The 24,019-nt window shown below is 36.5% G+C and overlaps 1 pseudogene; it reads right to left on the bottom strand.

Annotated features, from left to right (window-relative positions):
• Positions 1 to 5,650: 5,650 nt before the first annotated feature.
• Positions 5,651 to 6,337, bottom strand: LOC121482578 (annotated as a pseudogene).
• Between the last annotated feature and the right edge of the window lie 17,682 nt (positions 6,338 to 24,019).

The raw sequence follows: 24,019 nt of genomic DNA, 5'->3' as shown, positions 1-24,019 counted from the left end.
TAAAGTCAACAACACAAGAAACAACAGGGGTTGGTGAGGATGTGGAGAAAGTCGAACCCTCCTAAAACTGTTAGTAGGAATGCAAACTGGTGCAGCCACATGGGAAGATAGCATGGAAGTTCTTCAGAAAGTTAAAAATAGGGATCCCTGGGTGGCTCAGTGGTTTAGCGTCTGCCTTTGGCCCAGGGCATGATTCTGGAGACCCGGGATCAAGTCCCACATCAGGCTCCCTGCATGGAGTCTGCTTCTTCTGCCTGTGTCTCCACCTCTCCCTGTGTGTTTCTAATGAATAAATAAGTAATTTTTAAAACGATTTTATTTATTTATTCATGAGGGACACACAGAGAGAGAGGCAGAGACACGGGCAGAGGGAGAAGCAAGCTCCCATGCAGGGAGCCCGAAGTGGGACTTGATCCTGGAACTCCAGGATCACACCCTGGGCTTAAGGCAGCACTAAACCGCTGAGCCACCAGGGCTGCCATAAATAAAATTTAAAAAAAAAAGAAAGTTAAAAAAGAACTACTATATTATCAGCAATTGTACTACCAGGTATTATCCAAAGGATACAAAAATACTAATTCAAAGGGACACATGAGTCCTGATGTTTATAGCAACATTATTTACAATAGCCAAATTATGGAAACAGCCCAAATGTCCATCAACTGATGAATGAATAAAGAATATGTGGTATAGGGATGCCTGGGTGGCTCAGTGGTTGAGTGTCTGCCTTGGGCGTGATCCTGGAGTCCTGGGATCGAGTCCCACATTGGGCTTCACGCGTGGAGCCTGCTTTTCCCTCTGCCTATCTCTGCATCTCTCTCTGTGTCTCTCATGAATATATAAATAAAATCTTAAAAAATATGATATATATATATATATATATATATATTTATATATATATACTCAGCCATAAAAAAGATTGAAATCTTGCCACTTGCAAGGACATGATTGAAGCTAGAGAGTATTTTGCTAAGTGAAATATGTCAATCAGAGAAAAACAAACTCCATATGGTTTCACTCATATGTGGAATTTAAGAAATAAAACAAATGACCACAGGGAAAAAAGAGAGGCAAACCAAGAAACAGACCTGTAACTATAGAGAACAAACTGATAGTTTTCAGAGGGGAGGTGGGTGGCGGGATGTGTTAAATAGTTCATGGGAATTAAGGAGTGCACTTGTGATGAGCATCAGGAGTTGTATGAAGTGTTGAATCACTATAATGGTACATCTGAAACTAATATTACACTGTTGACTAACTGGAATTTAAATAAAAACTTAAAGTACCTGTCATAGATCTTGGTACATGGTACATAGCAACATGTTATGAGCAGTATTGCTCATTTCACTAAAAACAGTATTGCTCCTACTATTACTGCTAGAAATACCACTACTTCTGACACTGCTACTACTAATATACCACTATTACTGCAGCTGTTACTACTAATCCTACTGCTACTCTTAGTACTACTAACCAATAACACATCAATTAAAAGTCATCTCAAAGTATTTTAATTTGTCTTGATGTAAGCAAACTATAAGTTTCAGGTAAAGTTGCTGTCAAATTATAATCTCTGTGTAGTAAGTGCCAACTGATTTTTTTCCTTGCAAGTACTGATTGGATTATTTTCTTCTTCGGAACAACTTGAGCTTTCTGCCTCTTCAATTCTGTCAGCATAGACTGCACAATGACATGGTAGACAGGTAGCAAGTCAAGCAGGAATACAAAAGGGCACATAAGTTAACTGCAACAACAGCAACAACAAATATTCAAAGGTGTCTGTCTTATCTCCCCAATATCAAAGCCACAAAGAATCCTGCTTTCAGCTTTGTGAGGAAGCCAAATGTATAACCGTAAACTTCGGGCTGTTATCAGTCAAATAAACCTCTTTCATCAGCTTTCTGAGAAACATGCTGCAAATCTAAAGACACAATTTATTTCCATGAAGTGAGTGAATGCTTTATTCTCTTGTTTTGACAATGACATAGGGACTTCCCAGATGAACAAGCCCTCTTATTAAAACTTGCTCTAACCCGATCTATGTTTGAAGAAGGGAACATTGCAAGCTTTTTGTCGGTGCAGAAATGTGAATAAACTTTGGCTTAGTTGGACCACAAGGAAAGAAACTGTATGCTCAATTCCTTTGCCATTTGCAATAACTGTTGTTTTAGATTTGCATTTGTCCAGGCAGATGGAGAGTGGATTCTAGGGAACTATTTGTCAGGAAACCTAAATGGAAAGTGGTTAATATTTAGAAAAGTCCAACTTCTGTGTCTTGATTTTTTAATTTCTAAAGTGAGATTGTCATAACATTTGGCATCCATAGACAATAGGGCTGTTGGGATGATTGGGTTAATAATTTAATGGGCTTTGAGATACTTGATTAAAAGGTATGATGTAAGGAAAAATAGTGCAATAACACAATCAAACACGAAGAATCTCAATTTTTTTTTCTGCAGTAAACCTGCAATATGGACATTTTTAAAGGAAGGTGTAATGGGTATGCTTACCAAATTTCATGTATATGCATTATACCCTCAGAAGCATATAATTGCATATGCAAAATGAATAATTGCATACAAAATTGCCCATTTTTGTGTGAAATTACCCATTTTATGTGCACAAATGCTTGTTTGAAAATCTGGCCCTAAAACTGTAGCAAGTAAAGGAAAAATCAGCTTGCACACATGGTTTCTGAAACAGAAATTATGGCCTGCCTTGACTATATAACTGTTGTCAAGTATTTAAACTGTCTTCTTTTCAGAGTTGAATCAAAATGTATTTCCAGACTACATAACAAGACAGTAGCTTGAAAGATATTTTTTTTAAAGATAAACATAGAAACTTTTTATCCAGCTGCTATTGAGGATGCTGATATAGCTTGTGCTATAGCAGCCAGTGATGAGGGCTGTGTAATCACTGCTGGGTATAAGAGGCTATTATACTTAAAGGAAAAGGGAGTCATGTTTGATAAAAACTGTGAAGTATTAATATTTTAAAGATACTCACTTTTCTATGGTATAGGATGACTGAATAACAGTCAGTTAAATATTAGTCTATTTAAAGGTAGACTGCTTTTTTGGTTGTTGTTGACTAAAAACTGCATTTACATAACTCTTGAGATTTCTTCATTAGCAAAGATCCATCTATGGCCTAACTACCTTCTGTAGTATATAGGGACTCAGAAAATCATAGTGGTGGGGTGGGTATGCTTCACAAAATTGACTTAGAGTATTAGAACTTGAATTTGAGCCATTATTAGTTCTTTCAACAGAATAATTATTGTTATAGAAGCTAACTGAAAAATTCCCACGCCTGGCCTGATTATTTATCTTTCAGAGGCCTATTGCTATGCTGTCCTTATCCTAATTACTAATACACCCTCTCTTCAAATCTATAGTGACTTCTTGTTTTCCACCACTCAGACCACACTTGCTCTCTACTAAACAAACAAACAAACAAAAAAAAAAAAAAAAAAAAAAAACACTTTCCTTAGGCTATGTCAAACTTCCTGAAGTATTTCCTTTTGGCCTGCTATCTGAGCTCAGTCCTTGCCAATCTCACTGCTTCTTGCATCCAGTCTTCTCATTTTTCACTTGATGCATTTTATCAGAAAATCCCTATCATCCCAAGCCTGGCATTCACTCTCATTTCTCCTTTTCAAAAACCTCTATTATGTCACTAAAATTCTCTAGATTAAAAAGTCGTCAGATAACAACTACGTCCCCCCAAAGCTATGTTTAATTTGTGGCTATAAACTTTATTTAGCAAAAATCACAAACATTAAAAATGGTTTAGCCTGTATGACTACAGATTCTTACCAATAATACATTATCATATTGCAAATCATATGTATGAAAGAGTTCAGTTTGTGTTGTTTTAATGCAAACTCCTGTAGAAGAGAGGTGAGGAAAAAGGCAGATTTAGCATCATATGTAGTGATCATATTACCTGTCTCAAAAAAAATACTGTGTTTTATTTCAAAATCACTTTACCAATTACAGTAGGGTTCTAAATACATTTTATCATTTGTTCCTCTTAACAACTCTAGGAGAGAGTAGATGAGGTACTAACAGAGTAATCTTTAGACATAGTAATCTGAACTTCAGCAAGAGTCTTACTTGACTAAGAGAATATGGCTTACAACTGGTGGGTCCATGATTCTGATGAAGATTTTGTAAACTGCAAAACCAGGTTCTCTCTCCTCCACAGAACTGCCAACATTTCAATAAATACATATACACAGAATGAATAATAGTCACTAACATATTTTTACCTTCTATCAAAAACATCACAAGTCCTTGGTGAATAAAATTACTAAAGCTGCAGGAATATCTTGAAACCAATTAATATTTAGACTTTAAAAAAATTTAATTTCCACTACTGCTTGTTCATTTCCCAGAGTTATGTGTCTCTCATGTTTTGTCACCCTCACTGATATTTTCACTCATTTTCTTTCCTTTCCCTTTATTCCCTTTCACTAATTTTTATATTCCCCAAATGAATGAGACCAAATAATATTTGTCCTTTTCCGATTGACTTATTTCACTCAGCATAATACCCTCCAGCTCCATCCACGTCGAAGCAAATGGTGGGGATTTGTCATTTCTAATGGCTGGGTGATGGACAATGAGGGGGGCACTTGGTGGGATGAGCACTGGGTGTTATGCTATATGTTGGCAAATTGAACTCCAATAAAAAATAAATTAAATAAATAATTTTATTTTTTAAATATTATATTTAAATTCAATTTGCCAACATATAGTGTAACACCCAATGCTCATCTCATCATGTGCCATCCTTAGTGCCTGTCACCCAATTACCCATTCCCCCACCTGCCTTCCTTTCTGCAACCCTTTGTTTCCAAGAGTTAGGAGTCTTTCTCATGGTTTGTCTTCCCCTCTAATTTTTACCCAGTTTCCTTTAAGAGAAAAAGTTTTATCCATAAAAGATACATCTTGCCTTTACTTGCTACAGACTCTTTTACACGCAGAGACATGGATTTAATTTCTATAAGTTCTTTTACTCTCAAGTATTATTTTTTTCAAAGTCAAAGAGCAGGGATCCCTGGGTGGCGCAGTGGTTTGGCGCCTGCCTTTGGCCCAGGGCGCGATCCTGGAGACCCGGGATCGAATCCCACGTCGGGCTCCCGGTGCATGGAGCCTGCTTCTCCCTCTGCCTGTGTCTCTGCCTCTCTCTCGCTCTCTGTGACTATCATAAATAAAAAAAAAAAACAAAAAAAACAAAAAACAAAAAAAAACAAAGTCAAAGAGCAATTCTCAAACTACAAGTAATATTGAATGAGGCAAGAAATCACATGCTCAATCAATGATGTAGTACTGTAAGGTGGGCAAAAACATACTCTATCTTGGAAACTTAAACTGCAGTTGAAATTGTTTCTATGGATATGATAAGAAAAATTGTTATTGAGGAAATACAAAATCTAATAGACCATTTGTGTAGCAGAAATCACTGGTAGATGTGAACACCATGATTTAGGAGCTATTTTCAAATTTAAGACAAATTTCTTTTTTTTCCGTTTTGTTTTGTGTTCATCCAACAAGAAATTAATTAATGATAGAAAGTACAAATTTCAAACCAAGTTACAGTTATTCTTTTGAAATGCCAAAAAATGCTCATTTTCAAATGGTTACATTACTAATTCCATAATAGCATTTACAATATCATTACTGTTGCTCTTCAGGGGTTGGACTGCCTTTGTTCTTGACACATTTGCTTGTGACATGACCAATTTTATGTCCTTAACATCTACACCTGTTTCATCAACCTCTTCCTCTTCACTCTCCTCTTGTACAGTTGGATCCTGTGTGTTTTCTTGAATGTTTGAGAACACTTCACCCTGGACTTTGAATTTCTCAACAGCAGCTAGTTGTGCTTCCTGAAGTAAATCCTCAATCTTGGCTTCCCCAATAACTATGCAAGTATCTGAAGCTGGGCTATTGTAGACATCTGGTTTTGTGATGACAAAGAGGATATTCATACATTTCCAGATAGTGACTCTCCTAACTCTTGTAACCTGTTGAAGATCCAGTTTAGACATAGCCTTCCATACCTTCTTTTCACTCTAGCTCTGTTTTGCTTTACTGATTGGCTCTTCCTCAATTTTAATTGCTGCTGCCTGCTAAGTTTGTTGTGTGTAATCCTGTTCCTCAAGCTCTGATACTGATTCATCACTGTTGGATTCTGTTCCAGATCTTGTCTCATCCTGGTGCTATGGCAACTCCTGTTCTGTAGCAGGGGCAGTTTCTGTGGCCTCACTAGGGATTTTGTGTGGGGAACATGGAACCAAGATGGCCATAGGAAGAGCAGGCACCATTTCATTCAATGTATGGACAAAACACCAAATGTGCACAAAATAGAGCACTTAAGATCTGCAGAGCATACTCTAATGGAAAATTCAAACAGAAAAGCTTTAAAGTTCATAATATATAGATAATGATTTTCTTTTTTTAAGATAATGATTTTCTGATACAACACATAATGTTTATTATAGAGCTGAATAGTTTATATCCTGCAAATAAATTTATAGGAAATTACCACTTAAATAGTAAACTAACAAATTTTTAGCATACTAATTACAATTAAGAAGAATAAATTAAACCATGGCTATGCATTTTTAAATTGCCAGTTGAAATACTTTAAAAATTTACATAGTGTATTTTTTTCTCTTTAATATATTTATTCATGAGAGAGAGAGAGAGAGAGAAAGAGAGAGAGAGAGAGAGAGAGGCAGAGACATAGGCAGAGGGGAAAGCAGGCTCCATACAGGAAGCCTGATGTGGGACTCAATCCCGGGTCTCCAGGATCACACCCTGAGCTGCAGGCAGCACTAAACTGCAGCGCCACCAGGGCTGCCCTACATAGTGTATTTAACTAGATTCTTAAACATTTATACAATTCCCAATAGATGTTATAATTTGTAGCAGTTTGTATAGTATTTTCTTAATGCCACTTTTGAAAATTCTCAGATCTTAGGAGAACATCTTAAAGAACAAACATTTATGAAAGACATATTTTTCAAATATTGTCATATTTGTCTTTCAATTATCTTTACCTCCTGGTTTTGGAATAAAGCAATATACAAGTAAATAAATACATTTAAATAAGTGAAATATGTATGTCAAGATTGTTATGTTAATCTGTGATTTGGTGAAAAATTATCTAAGACCCATATCAAAGACAAATTTGTTAATGTAAGTAATATTAATTACAGTATAATTTTTTCACTTTATAAAATGTTATCCTTAAAATAATTGCAAGCTATTATGTTTATTTTTTTATACAAATATACTCATTCACCAAGAGAAAAATAGTTGAAGGTAGTACCAGCTATTTTTGAAGAAAGTGTTCATCTGTGCTTGATGAAATATCCTTTTAGTAATTGTTATTTGGGCAGGTTAAAACAAGAGGCCCAACATATCAATTATAACTTAGAATGTGTTAACAATTAGAAAAATAATTTTGAAGCCATATCCAAAGGTTCTATTGAAATTAAAGCCAGGACTTAACTGAACTTGATTGCTGAGAACACAGTACAAATATGGACGAGATTAACATCTCTTCTGTTTCCATGACTATAGTAAGCCATTTTCACCAGCAAGATTGGGCACTTGGTGAAAAGGGGAGTATGATCATTATAAATCCATTCCTATAACTGAAAAATACAGTTCAAAGTATACATCCAATTGGTGGTTCAGAACCATTTCTTTATACACAAAGCATTATGTTATATTATTTAAGTAAACAGAAACTTAGGTAGTCTACTGAAAACACATTACAAAGATGAAAAACAAGGATTTTGCAAGCTTAGGAAATTTTTAGCATTTTTATAAAATATAATTGGAATTGTTTTGTTCAAGTGAGATTATAACAGGCATAGAGAAGATTAATGGGGTGAAAGTGAAGGCTGTAATTTAGCTCTTGTTATCTTCCAAATGTGTTTTATAGAGTGTAAAAGATTTTTTTTTAGAGATTTAGTTTCTAGAAATTTTGCTTAAACTGAGAATATATGGGCTTTAATTTGGATTGTGGGGGCACTATTAACAAGGGTACAGTCTAAATGAAAGAACACAAGAATACTCCCAAAATCCCCGTCAAATTCCACCAACTTGTGGTTATGGATCTACATGTACTGGTTTTAGCATATCATCATGTATGCACATGTAGTGAGAAGAGATATTTTAAATGTTCATATCTGGTAAATGGTAAACTGGTAAACTTGCCTTGATCTTCTCAATATTGCCTATAACACTTACTCACCCTTCACTGGATGACACTTACACTTTGAACACACACACGCTCACACACACACACACACACACACACACACACACCATCAAAACAAGATAGTATTCAAGGCTGAGTTTTAAGTATACATTCCCAAATTGAACAATCATGATCCCCTAACTCCTGAGGGTTTCTATCTTTTGGGAAAGCAAAGAGCACAAGTTACCTGTTGCCATAATAATGCTGTATAACAAACTATTCCCAAAGCTCAATAGACTAAACTAATAACCATATAATATTGCTTAGTAAATCAGTGTGTTGGTTGGAAAGTTCTTGCATTGGTCAGCTTGACAAGGCTCATTCATGGATCTGCAGGTCCACTGGACAACTTTACTGATCTTGACTATCTCTCATAACTGAGACCTTATCTGGGACTATTGGGCTGAAAAGTCTCTACTCCACATGGTTTCATGTCCTCCAGCAGGACAGCCTAAGTTTGTTCTTATGGAAGAGACAAATCCTAACAAAACAAAACAAAACCAGTAGAAGTGTGTGAAGTCTCTTGAGGCCTAGATTCAGAACAGGCCAATCATCTGCTATATTCTATTGACCAAGTAATAAGATTAGCCCAGTTTTAAGAATTTGAAAAAGTGCCTCTTAATTATTGATGGGAAGTGTTATAAAATCATATTGCCAAGGTCCTAGATACAAAGAAAAGTGGAGAATTGGGCCATTTATGCAGTTTATCACAAGAATATCTTAATAAAAGAAGATCTGAAAGATTTAAGTGTCACCAGAACTGAAATTCCTCAATTTCAAAACTTCTGAACACGAATGAAGCAGTTTTCAAATGGAAGACCAGGGCATATCTGCCCCCAGATATCTGCATGACTTCCTGTTTCAAATTGTTTACTTTCTTCTTAGACTTCATCTCTTCAGAGAGGCCTTTCCCAACCACTCCCTTTATCCTAACTAAAACTGTAGACTTTATTCACACCTTAACCCTTAACCCTGCTTAAGATTTTCCCCCCTAACACTCTTCAGCCCCTGACACACTATTTGTTTGTTTTTATACATCTCCCTGAACCAGGATGTAAGTTCCTTGAGTCCAGGAATTTTGTTCATCTTGTCCCTTGCTGTATTCCCAGCACTTAGAACACCGTCTGGTAGAGTAGACGCTCAATTAGTGTTTATTGAATGAATGTCGTAATAAACCAGAACTGTTGAAGTCCCACAGCTGCTACCTCAAGAGCTAGGTATAAAAGCCACAAAGCCTATTGGTAGCTATATTTAGTTCTGCCTTGGGCACTGGCATATGATCAAGCTCTATCTCTATTTCTGAGTTCTCATCAATAAGTCTCAACTACTGATTCTGTTGTGATCTGTTTTGATCCTGAAACATGTCATCTCAATGCATTCTATTTTGATTCTTGTCCCAGATAAGCCCTTAGTTTTACCTAACTATAAATCTATATGTTTCTCGGTTTGTGAAACAATGCTTCTTACTTTAGGAAGATCTTATTGAATGGTGAAAAGGACTGCTTTCTTAGCATGAGGACCTGGGTTTATTTTTTAAAATTTTATTTATTTATTCATGAGAGACACACAGAGAAAGGCAGAGACATAAGCAAAGGGAGAAGCAGGCTCCATGCAGGGAGCCCGATGTAGGACTCCATCCTGGGACTCCAGGATCACACCATAAACAGAAGGCAGATGCTCATCCGCTGAGCCACCAAGGCAACCCAGACCTGAGTTTAAAGTTCATTTCTGTTTTGATTGTGACTTTGGAGGGGTTACTTACACTATTGAGATTCATTTTTCTTTCACCTATAAAATAAAAGATAACACCTACCATACTTAAACTTATAGTGGTCCCCTTAAAGGAAACTCTCATCCCTAAAAGTAGATTGCCAGTAGCCATGTTTGTACTAGATGACCCTCTACAGTCATATATGATTGGGTCAGATCCAGCCCAGATTGAATCAATCAGTCTCTCTTCTTATCCACCCCCATCCTTGCAACTGGAAGTGAGGTTTATGAACTTGGATCTGTGGACTGCCATCTTCTGCCATGAAGACTGAGTAAGAGCATAATTCTAAAGAGTTAGAAAGATAAAGCAAACCCTCAGGAAGAGAATCAGAGGCAATAAATGGAGGGAAAGTATTGCCTTGTTTCCTGACAACTTCCAATTTTCTCATTCCAACTTTTTTCTGAGGTTTTCCTATGCACACCTTTGGGTGACATGAAACATTCTTTTCCCCAAACAGTGAACATCCCATTTCTTTGTTAATCTAGTTTGTTTCAATTACTAACAACCAAAATTCCAAATAAATAAACTCTTTGAGTTGTTGCAAGGATAAAAATCATAAGGCCTCTAAAATGCCTAGTGTATTGTACCTCAATTATTTTCATTTAACTCTACTGGAACTATGCTTGTTCCTAATTCTCAGATTACTATCTGTTGCTCCTACCTGACTTAGCTGAGACAAGGTAGGTTGGTGTAATGAACTGTCATCAGGTCTATTTTTTTAAAGATTTTATTTATTTATTTATTTATTTTGAGAGAGATTGAGAGAGAGAGAGAGAGCAAGCACAAGTGGGTGGAAGGGCAGGACAGGGAGAAGCAGACTCCCTGCAAAGCAGGGAGTCCAAAGCAGAGCTTGATCACAGGACCCTAGGATCATGACCCAAGCTGAAGGCAGGTCCTTAACCGACTGAGCCACCCAGGCACCCCTGCAAGTCTACTTAATAATGGATTTATACATATATGCTTTGATTCATGCAATTTTAGAACAAATATACCTTTTGTGTGTTTTGTTTTTGGTTTTTTGTTTTTTGGTAAGCAAGCATACAGAGATAGACCACATCTGTTCTCACCTCCCTAGAGATCTTACTCCTATCTTCATAGCAGCCAAACAGGTTGAAACTTTAGCACTGTCATTTGCTAGCTATGTGTACATGTGTAAAATACTTAACCCATCTTGCCTGTTTCTTCTTCTGTAAAATGGGCTTAACAAAAGTACCCACTAGATAAATTGTTTTGAGGCTTCAGTGACTTAGCCACAGAAAAGTATTTTAGAACAGCTCATTGATATTTAATTAGTTTGCTCCTAGAATTCTCTGGGTCCTTCTCAGTCAATAGATACCTACAAATAGGCTTAACACACCCTCTTTCAAATATGCTTCATTATTTCCTGATAATATTAACTAAAACCGACAGACACTAACACATCCATTCTTATTATTCCTGTTATTTATGATCACATTATTGACTAGACCAGATTAAAAAAGAAAGAGAGAGAGAGAGAGAGAGAGAGAGAGAGAGCACCATCTACTACATTAGTTATTTCCCCATTTAGTATTGGTAATTCTCTGAAGGAAGAATAGTAAAGACAAATTGTTGGACTAATTGATGCATCTTAGCACCTAAAATTTCCAAAGCAAAAAATGAACAAGTCCTGTATCATTTGTTTTCTGTTTTCAAATGACCAAGGCTACTGTTTTCAAATTGACCAAGTGTGAATGCTAAGAAATGTTATGGCAAGTGAAGAATAGGAGATTGTGGTACATCTTAATAAAACAATTCTGGCTGTTTTTTAAAAAAACTGATTGAACATTTTAACTTTGGAGCATGCATCAGAATTTAGTTCAATCAGTTGCATTCCTAATGATATACTATTTCCCTCATCAGTACGGTTTGCTTTCTTTTATGTGTGTGATTCTCAACCCACTACTTTAAATACTATATATTCCCTTTTCCCAGAGGTGATTAGTGCATCTTAAGAAATAAAGAAAATTAATTCTTCTATGTATCCAACACTGCCTTAAATAAGAACAGCTCAAGGGTTGACAATTATAAAGTATCTTATAGTCTGCTTAAGAGTGCTAGCACTATACAAATATGAAGGAAAAAATTCCTTGAAAAACATTCTGGATTAGTGTCTTGGTTTTTAGTTCATTTATTTTATCAAGGCTTAAAAATCTCCAAATGCACCTGCATAGACTTTTTCTTTTCATTATCTGCCACACTAGAAAAAAATCACTCCATAATAGAGTCATGGCTTTGATACAAAAACTTGGAACTCAAGAGGGTGAACATTTTACATCTCTGTTAAGTACATGTTTTTGCTTAAAGTGTAACTCTTTTTTTGTATTTAATAACTTTATTAAACAAGTACAGTATGTAGATCCACCTCTAACATTTGTGGGGCCTAGGACAAGAGTATAAATAAAAGCCCACATACCATATGTGTAAATATTTACAATTTATAAATCAATTTAACAAATATATTATCATAATGACAAACTTTTAAAATGTGTAAGCTGAATTTTTATATGACAAAGTGGGGAAAGTAATGTCTGATCATATTTATCATTATTCAGATGTTGGGTCAATGTTTGAATTGGCAATATATACATAATATGGAAATTAAATTCTATAACATTTTATTTTAATACAATTACACTGTTGTAATTAAGTTTTCACGTAAATTTTTGGCTGTTGACATTCAGAATCTAGAGTCAAAAGTAAAATGCTATTTTATTCAAAGTGTACAAAATTTTAATCTATTTCATCGAATTACATAAAGCAATGTATAAAATAAAAAATAAATTTAGTTTTCATAAATTATTGCAATAAATTTTTTATCTAAAATATTCAAAATATAACAAATATTTTAACAAATAATAAATTTTAATAAATATTTTAAAATATTTATATTTTGAATATTTTCAAATAACACAAATTATATTTAATGAATAGTAAAGTTTTTTTTTAAGATTTTTAAAATTTATTTATTCATGAGAGACACAGAGAGAGAGAGAGGCAGAGACACAGGCAGAGGGAGAAGCAGGCTCCATGCAGGGAGCCCGATGTGGGACTTGATCCCCAGTCTCTAGGATCACACCCCGGGCTGCAGGTGGTGCTAAACCACTAGGCCACCGGGGCTGCCCTGAATAGTAAAGTTTTAAAATGAATTTGAATAAAAATAAAATTGTATCATTTTTGCAAATTTAAACAAATTGTATTACATATCTTTGAAAGTAAAACTGTATTACATATGTTTGGAAGTAAAAAAAACACAATTCTATTATTCAATGTAAATCAACATCATATTTATTTATTTATTTTAAAATTTTTATTTATTTATTAATGAGAGACACAGAAAGAGAGAGAGAGAGGCAGAGACACAGGCAGAGAGAGAAGCAGGCTCCATGCAGGGAAACTGATGTGGGACTCAATCCCAGGTCTCCAGGATAAGGCCCTGGGCTGAAGGTGGCACTAAACCGCAGAACCACCTGGTTTGCCCCTCAACATCATATTTAATATGTATTATATGTTTACCTCCATAATTACAAATTTAAGAGTTATATGAATTATTTAATATCATAAAATATTCCTCAGCTGCCATGTGTGAATGTCATGTTAATATGTGAATATTCCCAAAGCTATACATTTGAACATGCTCTGAAACAGCAAAATGGACACTCAGAGCTACTGGGAAATCATATTTCATTTTGAAAGAATCTATTATATTTATGATATCTGAGAGGAAGTTTTTTTTATCTACTTTATACTGAGTGTATTCAAATAGGAACAACACCAAGATTCTAAAATATATACTAGGCACAGACAAAGGATATGAAAAGTTGTTTTGCCTGAAAAGAAATATATAAAGGTGGGATCCCTGGGTGGCGCAGCGGTTTGGCGCCTGCCTTTGGCCCAGGGCGCGATCCTGGAGACCCGGGATCAAATCCCACGTCAGGCTCCCGGTGCATGGAGCCTGCTTCTCCCTCTGGCTGTGTCTCTGCCTCTCTCTCTCTCTCTCTGTGACTATCATAAATAAATAAAAATTTTAAAAAAAGAAATATATAAAGGAAATTTGTTTACTTAACTACTAATAAAAGCTGGTAATTATTATAATAAAAGCAAAGTGTTAGTCTACTACTTTTAAAATAGAAAAAAAATTAAGTATTTTTGAAAAGCCTGATAATGGGAGAACATGTAGGAAAACTGGCATATAATACCTTTCTGGTGGTAAGTTAAATTTAGATGTTTATTCTGGCTAGCAATTTGAAATTTAATCAACATATCAAGAAATATAAAATTGCTCATACTCTTTCTTTTGATAATCTCATCTCAAAGAAATGCTCTACGAAATCTACTTCTAAAAAGTCTTGGGGGGGTGGGGCAAGATGGCAAAGGAGTAGGGTCCCCAAGTCACCTATCCCCACTAAAGTACCTAGATAACTTTCAAATCATCCTGAAAACCTGTGAATTTGATCTGAGACTTAAAGAGAGAACAGCTGGAATGAAACAGAGAGATGAATTTGGGCTTCTAACAAGATAGGAAGACAGAAAAAAAATATAAAAAAGACTCAAGTGTGAGGGGGGCCCCTGCGAGGAGCCAGGCTAAGGCCGGGTGGTGACAGCCTCAGAACAGGAAAGCCCAGTACCTGAGATGCAGGAACTTTAAAACTCTGCACCGGATTCTTTCTCGACAAGGCGTTTAACAGGGAACTCGGGGGATCCCTGGGTGGCGCAGCGGTTTAGCGCTGGCCTTTGGCCCAGGGCGCGATCCTGGAGACCCGGGATCGAGTCCCACGTCGGGCTCCCGGTGCATGGAGCCTGCTTCTCCCTCTGCCTGTGTCTCTGCCTCTCTCTCTATCTCTCTGTGACTATCATAAATAAATACAAAAAAAAATTAAAAAAAATTTAACAGGGAACTCGGGCTGGATCTCAGGAGGGACAGTGGAGCCTCCAGGTTCCCAGGGTCACTAACAGAGCAAGTGCGCCCTGGGGGAGAGCGTGCCACACACGCGGACCAAGATCTCTAAAGGGCTGGAGTGTGCGTCCAGCAGGGCATCCGGAGAAGCTCAGGCAATGGCTCTGGGTGGAGGGGGCTGCACAGCCCCTGGAGTGGGATTCCAGCGGTGCAGGCCCTGGATCCCAGGGCACCAGGGGAAACATCCCAGGATCCTGTGCTCCCCCCAGGAAAGGCAAAAGCGGGGAGGGCACAGGACAGCAAGGACTCTCCTGCCACTGGGCGCCCATAAGCTTTGCAGATCAGCACCGCCCCCCCCCCCGCCCCCGGAGCATCCAAGCCAGTGTGGACTGGAAGACTGCAATAGATACTGCGGGAGCTGACTCCAGGGCTGGAGTGGTGGTCGCAGCCACTGTTGTTCCTCCTGGTTTCACCCTGTGCCTGGGATGGAGTGGGGCTGCCAGGAACAGGGGCCTCACAGTATAAAGAGCTCCCACTGAGCCGTGCACACACCTGAGAATCAGCACAGCAGGCACCTACCCCAGAAGACCAGCTGGAAGGACAGGGGAAGAGCAAGTTCTTGTCCAAGCAGCTCGGGAAACTCCAGGGGAAATCGAGGGAGTTACAGTATATAGAAGCAGAGGATACCTCTCTTTGGTTCTTTTGTTGTTGTTGTTTGTTCTTTTTTCTCTTCCTTTTTCAACAACTTGTTTTTAGCCACTCTGCACTGAGCAACATGAAGAGAATAAAGAACTCAACATGAAGAAAGAATCAGAAACAGTATTCTCTGCCACAGGGTTACAGAATTTGGATTACAATTTGATGTCAGAGAGTCAATTCAGAAGCACAATTATAAAGCTACTGGTGGCTCTGGAAAAAAGCATAAAGGACTCAAGAGACTTCAAGACTGCAGAAATTAGATCTAATCAGGCTGGAATTGCAAATCAATTAAATGAGATGCAATGAAAACTGGAGGTCCTATGAATGAGGGTTAATGAGATAGAATAAATAGTGAGTGACATAGAAGACAAGTTGATGGCAAAGAAGGAAGCTGAGGTAAAAAGAGAAAAACAAAAGATCGTGAGGAAAGGTTAAGGAAAATAAATGATAGCCTCCGAAGGAAAAATTTACATTTAATGGGGTTCCAGAGGACGCTGAAAGGGACAGAGGACCAGAAAGCATATTTGAACAAGTCATAGCGGAGAACTTCCATAATTTGGGGAGGGAAACAGGCATTCAGATCCAGGAGACAGAGAGGTCCCCCCCTAATATAAATAAAGACTATTCAATGCCTCTAATAGTGAAACCTACAAATTCCAAAGATAAAGAGAAAATCCTTAAAGCAGCAAGAGACAAGAGACCCCTAAGTTTTATTGGGAGAAATATTAGATTAATAGCAGATCTCTCCACAGAGATCTGACAGGCCAGAAAGGGCTGGCAGGATATATTCAGGGTCCTAAATGAGAAGAACATGCAGCTAAGACTACAATATCCAGCAAGGCTCACATTCAGAATACAAGGAGAGATAAAGGAGCTTCCAAGTTAGGCAGAAACTGAAAGAATATGTGACCACCAAAACAGCATTGCAAGAAATATTAATGGGGACTCTGTAAAAGAAAGAGGATGCCCAAAGCAGTAATCCATAAAAACAGCAATTGTATAGGTATTATGATGACACTAAATTCATATCTTCCAATAGTAACTCTGAACATGAATGAGCTCAATGATCCCATCAAAGACGCAGGGTTTCAGACTGGGTAAAAAAGCAAGACCAACTATCTGCTGTCTACAAGACACTTATTTTAGACATAAGGACACCTACAGCCTGAAAATGAAAAGGTGGAGAACCATTTACTACTGAAGTGGTCCTCGAAAGCAGGGGTAGCAATCCTCATATCAGATAAATTAAAGTTTATTCAAAAGACTGTAGTGAGAGATGAAGAGGAACAATATATCATACTTAAGGGATCTATCAAACAGGAAGACCTAACAATTATGAATATTCATGCCCCTAATGTGGGACCTCCAAAGTATATCAATCAATTAATAACCAAAATAGACATACTTAGATAATAATATACTAATACTGGGAGACTTCAACACCGCACTTTCTGCAAATGACAGATATTCTAAGCACAATGTCTCCAAAGAAACAAGAGCTTTAAGCGATACACTGGATCAGATCGATTTCACAGATAATTACGGAACCTTATATCTAAATGCAACTGAATACACATTTTTCTCAAGGACACATGGAACTTTCTCCAGAATAGACCACATACTGGGTCACAAATCAGGTCTGATCCGATATCAAAAGATTGGGATTTTCCCCTGCATATTTTCAGATCATAATGCTTTGAAACTTGAACTCAATCACAAGAAGAAATTTAGAAGAAACTCAAACATGTGGAGGTTAAAGAGCATCCTGCAAAAAGATGAATGGGTCAACCAGAAAATTAGAGAAGAATTAAAAAGATTCATGGAAACTAATGAGAATGAAGATACAACTATTCAAAATCTTTGGGATACAGCAAAAGCAGTCCTGAGGGGGAAGTACATCACAATACAAGCATCCATCCAAAAACTGGAAGGAACTCAAATACAAGAGCTAACCTTGCACCTAAGGGAGCTGGAGAAAGAACAGCAAATAGATCCTACCCCCAGCAGAAGAAGAGAGTTAATAAAGGTTCGAGCAGAACTCAATGAAATAGAGACCAGAAGAACTGCAGAACAGATGAAAAAACAAAACAAAACAAAACAAAAGGAGAAGTTGGTTCTCTGAAAGAATTAATAGGAGAGATAAACAATTAGCCCTCCTTATTAAAAAGGAGTAAAGAGGGATCCCTGGGTGGCGCGGCAGTTTGGCGCCTACCTTTGGCCCAGGGCGCGATCCTGGAGACCTGGGATCGAGTCCCGTGTCGGGCTCCCGGTGCATGGAGCCTGCTTCTCCCTCTGCCTGTGTCTCTGCCTCTCTCTCTCTCTCTGTGACTATCATAAATAAATAAAAATTTTAAAAAAAGGGAGAAAAGACCCAAATTAACAAAATCATGAATTAAAAAGGAGAGATCACCAACAATACCAAGGAAATACAAACGATTTAAAAAACTTACTATGAGAAGCTATATTCCAATAAAATAGGCACTCTAGAAGTAATGGGCACATTTCTGGAAACAACAAACTACCAAAACTGGAACAGGAAGAAATAGAAAACCTGAACAGGGCACCAAGCCTTCATTTCATAGCATAATCCATTGAAGCAGTCATCCAAAACTTTCCAAGACAGAAAAGTCCAGGGCCAGATGGTTTCCCAGGGGAATTTTATCAAACGTTTAAAGAAGAAACCATACCGATTCTACTAAAGCTGTTTGGAAAGATAGAAAGAGATGGAGTACTCCCAAACTCGTTCTATGAGGCCAGCATCACCTTAATTCCAAAACCAGACAAAGATCCCACCAAAAAGGAGAATTAGAGGGAGATATGTGGAGTGGCAGTTTAGTATCTTGACTGTGGTGCTTACATGGAGCTACAAATGTCATAAAATGACATAGAGCCGCAGGTATACACAAATAAGTGCGTGTGTAACTGGTGAAATCTGAATAAACTCTGTGGATTGTACAAAAAATAAAAAATAAGAAAATAAAGTGTCTATATACAAATATGTATATGTTTATATTAGAAAATTGGAGACAACATTAATGGTTCCACATAGAGAAAGGACTAAGTAGATTACGCTACATCAAATATGCAAAGCATCTATTGAAAATGTTAAACAACATTGTAGCAAATGAAAAAAATACTAAGTAAAAAGCACAAAAATGACGGCATAGTATGTCTAAATGATGTAAAATTTACACACATATGGCTAAAAACTTGCCAGGAACAAAGACTTAAAAATAGCTGTGCATTTTTTTTTCTCAACAATATAACTAATTTTATTTTAACTTGCATTTATATCCAGTTTTCATGCCATTGCCTAGCATTTCAATATATCTAGTGACAACCCAGAAAATATCCTGTTATCTTCTCTTCATAACTAAAACCTAGCAAAAATCCCAACCTTAGATAAAACCAAATACCCACTATCTCTGCACCTACATGCAGGCAAATGATCACTGCCAGGGAAACAATATGACAAGGATCTTGGTAGGACTCTAAATTAATGACCACCAATCTCAAATTGGCCTCCAACCACTCTGGCCTTTTTAATGATGTATTTGTTCTCAACTGGCCCTCCTACACTCTACAGTGATTATTTATAAATTAAATCTATTGACTTCAGATAGATTTGAAGTCCTGACCTCTCCTCCTCTCTCACTGACAGCAGATTTTTTTCTCAGGGGAAAAAAAAGCCATATAATAGGAATTCTCTCAACATCATAGATTACATTTAAAAACTTATCTGAATCTAAGATATAGCATAGCATAGCATAATGATTAAGAACATAAGTTCAGAAGCCAGAACTCCTGTGTCTAAAGCTGAATATTGTCACTTGCTAGCTGTGTGATTTTGGGAAAGTTATCTAACTTCTTTCTATCTCCTCTCCAGTAAGATAAGGATAATAATAGTCCTATATAGGATTATTATAAGAATTTAGTCTTGTGAGTATGTTATAATGGTATCTGGTATATTAATAAATTCAATAAATATTAGCTATATGTACCCCAAACTATCCCTTTTACCTTTTGTTTTTTTTTATGATGCTTAAGTAACCCTCTACTTTGAATTGCAATAGAATTCTATCATCTTAACTGTTCAAGAATATTACCCAGCGTAATTTCTTTTTTACTGCTGTATTTTCAACCAATTATTCTGTACAGATTATTTTCTATCAGTATTTAAATATACTTAGGCATCTTCCCTTCACAACTAAATTTCTCAAAATAGTTTTCTCTACCAGTCATTCTCATACTTGAGCATATATCAAAATCAACTGGAGGGCTTGTGAAAACAGATTTTTGGGCTTTCCCCCAGAATTTCTTATTCAGTCAGTCAGGCGGAACCAGAGAATTTGCATTTCTAACAAGATTTTTATTGGTATGCCTACTACTGGTCAAGGCACCACACTCTGAGAACTTCTAAACTACACACTGACTACCCACCTACTTTTACCTCTCACAGACCTCACTTAAGCACATCTTTAGAACTGGTCCATATAAGATCATCAATGGCCTCCAAGTTGCCTTTGGATACTTATATTTGCAACAATTATCACTCACTCTTCCTTTTTTGTCCTACAGAAAATTTATTGTGAAATTTCACCTTACACATTGTTGGACATAAAGCCACATAAGTTCTAAATGATATTGACCTTAAAAATTCAAAAATAGCAACAGTCTTTCAAGGATCCAGATGAACAAATGAATTAGAAAAAGTAACAATCACATGAAAGACATCAAAAACTATAATGTTTTCAGTGATATGAACACCATACCCATAGAATGGGAGTTTGAATTATTCAGTTTTTTTCATATATCTACCAGGTGATATAAATGCAAGTGAGCCTTGAACCATACTTGGAAAAACTGTGTCAAAATAAAAACAAAACTTAATTTGGGCTAAAAGCCTGTAAAAGATTCAGCACTAGCAGACTGATGATTTTGTAAAGTTCAAAGATTTTGCTCATTTTTTCTACTGCTTCCTTTTGTTCTCATGAAGTAGTAATAATTTCATATATTCCAGAATGGGTGCTTTGCTGGAGGTATATGCTATAAATATTTCCCACACTGTGAATGTGTTACATTTTAACTTTCTTAATGGTTTATTTTGATGAGGTTCTTAGTCTTAATATGGTCCAATTTGCTTTTTTTTTTCTCTTAAGATTAGTACTTTCTGTACATTAGGAAATATTTACCCTTTCCAATGTCACAAAGATATTCTGTTTTCCTCTAAAAGAATTATGAACTTATCATTCATAATTATATATTAAATCATTAGGAATAGGTATTGTTGGGAACCTGGGTGGCTCAGTGGTTGAGCGTCTACCTTCAGCTCAGGTCATGATCCCGGGGTCCTGGGGTCAAGTCCCACAGGAAGCCTGTTTCTCCCTCTGCCTATATCTCTGTCTGTGTCTCTCTGTCACTCATGAATAAATAAATTTTAAAAAGGAATAGATTTTGCAGTATGGCAGTGATTTTCATGTTTTAGTCTTAGAAGTCCATTGTAGTCTTAAACAGGACTGCAAAGAGCTTTTATGTGGTATTTATACCACCCATAATACAAAATATTCATGAGAAAGTTTTAAAATATTTATTAATTCTACTAAATAATAAAAATACATGTTAATAAAATTAGCATGTCTTATGAAAAATAATTATATTTTCCAGAGCAAAAACCTCTTTAGTGAGAAAAGTGGCATTTCTTTTTTGCATTTTTGTAAAACTCTTCAATATATGACTTAATAGGAAAAGCTGGAGTCTCATATCTGCTTCCCCAATCTGCTACACTATGTTGTTTTGGTTGCAGTTTATATTGAAAATTTACTCTCACAAAGATTATAGTTGTGAAAGGGAAGAGTATTATGATGATATTTTAAGATAATTATAAATACTCTTTGATACTACACTGAATAAGTAGTAGTTTCTTAAAGGACAGACTGATATTTTCAATATAGAATATGAAAAAATATCAGTAAACCTTTTTGTATTATGTTACTTTAAAAATAATTGATATATCTTACATGTTGGATAGATCTTTGATCTATACATGATTTTGTAACATATTGAGCATTTGGAAAATATTTCCTTTTTGATTTATGCAGGTCTTTCAAATATTGACACATTTTACTACATAATATTTTTATTTTTTATTTTTTTAATTTTTAAAAAAATTTGATTGGAGTTCAATTTGCCAACATATAGAATAACACCCAGTGCTCATCCCTCCAAGTGTCCCCCTCAGTGCCCATCACCCCAACCCTCTGCTCAGCTCCCTTTCCACTACCCCTTGTTCATTTCCCAGAACTAGGTGTCTCTCATGTTTTGTCACTCTCACTGATATTTTCACTCACTTTCTCTCCTTTCCCTTTACCCCTTTTCACTAATTTTTATATTCCCCAAATGAATGAGACCGTATACTGTTTGTCCTTTTCTGATTGACTTATCTCACTCAGCATAATACCCTCCAGATCCATCCACGTTGAAGCAAATGGTGGATATTTGTCGTTTCTAATGGCTGAGTCATATTCCATTGTATACATATACCACATCTTCTTTATCCATTCATCTTTCGATGGACACCAAGCCTCCTTCCACAGTCTGGCTATTGTGGACATTGCTGCTAGAAACATCGGGGTGCAGGTGTCCCGGCGTCTCACTGCATCTGTATCTTTGGGGTAAATCCCCAGCAGTGCAATTGCTGGGTCATCGGGCAGTTCTATTTTTAACTCTTTGAGGAACTCCACACATTTTCCAGTTTGGCTGCACCAGTTCACATTCCCACCCACAGTGCAAGAGGGTTCCCCTTTCTGCACATCCTCTCCAACATTTGTTGTTTCCTGCCTTGTTAATTTTCCCCATTCTCCCTGGTGTGAGGTGGTATCTCATTGTGCTTTTGACTTGTATTTCCCTGATGGCAAGTGATGAAGAGCATTTTCTCATGTGCTTGTTGGCCATGTCTATGTCCTCCTCTGTGAAATTTCTGTTTATGCCTTTTTCCCAATTCATGATGGATTATTTGTTTCTTGGGTGTTGAGTTTTATAAGTTCTTTATAGCTCTTGGATACTAGCCCTTTATCTGATAGGTCATTTGCAAATATCTTCTCCCATTCTGTAGGTTGTCTTTTAGTTTTGTTGACTGTTTCTTTTGCTGTGCAGAAGCTTTTTATCTTGATGAAGTCCCAATAATTCGTTTTTGCTTTCTCTTGCCTTCATGGATGTATCTTGCAAGAAGTGGCTGTGGCCAAGTTCAAAAAGGGTGTTGCCTGTGTTCTCCTCTAGGATTTTGATGGATTGTTCTGTCACATTTAGATATTTCATCCATTTTGAGTTTATCTTTGTGCATGGTTTAAGAGAATGGTCCAGTTTCATTCTCCTGCATGTGGCTGTCCAATTTTCCCAGCACCATTTATTGAAGAGACTCTCCGTCCTGTGTATGATCTTTCCTGCTTTGTCAATTATTAGTTGACCATAAAGTTGAGGGTCCATTTCTGAATTCTCTATTATGTTCCATTGATCTAACCACATAATATTTTTTTAAAAATCACAGTTAATATCACAGGTCTTGTCACAGAAACATGTAAATACTTGGAAGATAATCAGGTTCACAGTAGAAGACACAGATTTTCCAGAATTTCAATTCTTACTTGAAGGTCAGATTTTATCATGGGCAATAAATAGAATGAATTATTTATCTTTAAGTGATAGACTGACTTAATCCATTTTCAGGAATATTGTCCACCAAATCATAAAATCTCAAGCCATAGTTTGGTAATCATTCCTTCAAGTAAATATGGCATTCAATGTAAAAAGTGGCTAGTTCAGCTGACAACTCACTCAACTGTTTTTCCTTGAGAGAACCATCCTAAGTACACAGCAGAAATACTGTTAAAATACTTTATGTTTCATCTTATAAAATATTAAAAAAATATATACTAAAGTTGAAATTTAATAAAAGTTATAATTTTTACTGCTTTCCAAGGACATTCTTAAGTGAAATTAGCTTTTGTTTTTACTGTGAGTACAAGTTGATAAACAATACAATGACTACTAGTATAGTTTGCTGGCACTAACTTAATTGATGCTAACGTACCATGGGTTTGATCTCTTACTTCTCTCTGTACCAACATGGCAAATGTCAACACAGTGAAAAGGGTAAAGAATGTATCAGTAGTCTTATGAAAATAGTTTTTAACTCAATGATTCCCTGAAAGGAACTTGGAACTATCAGGGGTCCATGATACTTTGAGAATCAATAATGATTGTCCTAGATAAATGTTTTTCCATATGAGTTTCTAATTAACCAAGCACAATTTGCTGAAATGTTACTTCTTTTTTCATTGTATTGCAGTATA

The sequence above is a fragment of the Vulpes lagopus genome, chromosome X, assembly GCF_018345385.1.
Source record: "Vulpes lagopus strain Blue_001 chromosome X, ASM1834538v1, whole genome shotgun sequence".
Lineage (NCBI taxonomy): Eukaryota > Metazoa > Chordata > Mammalia > Carnivora > Canidae > Vulpes > Vulpes lagopus.
The sequence above is the reverse complement of the archived record's forward strand: the minus strand, read 5'-3'. Positions and strand labels throughout refer to the sequence as shown.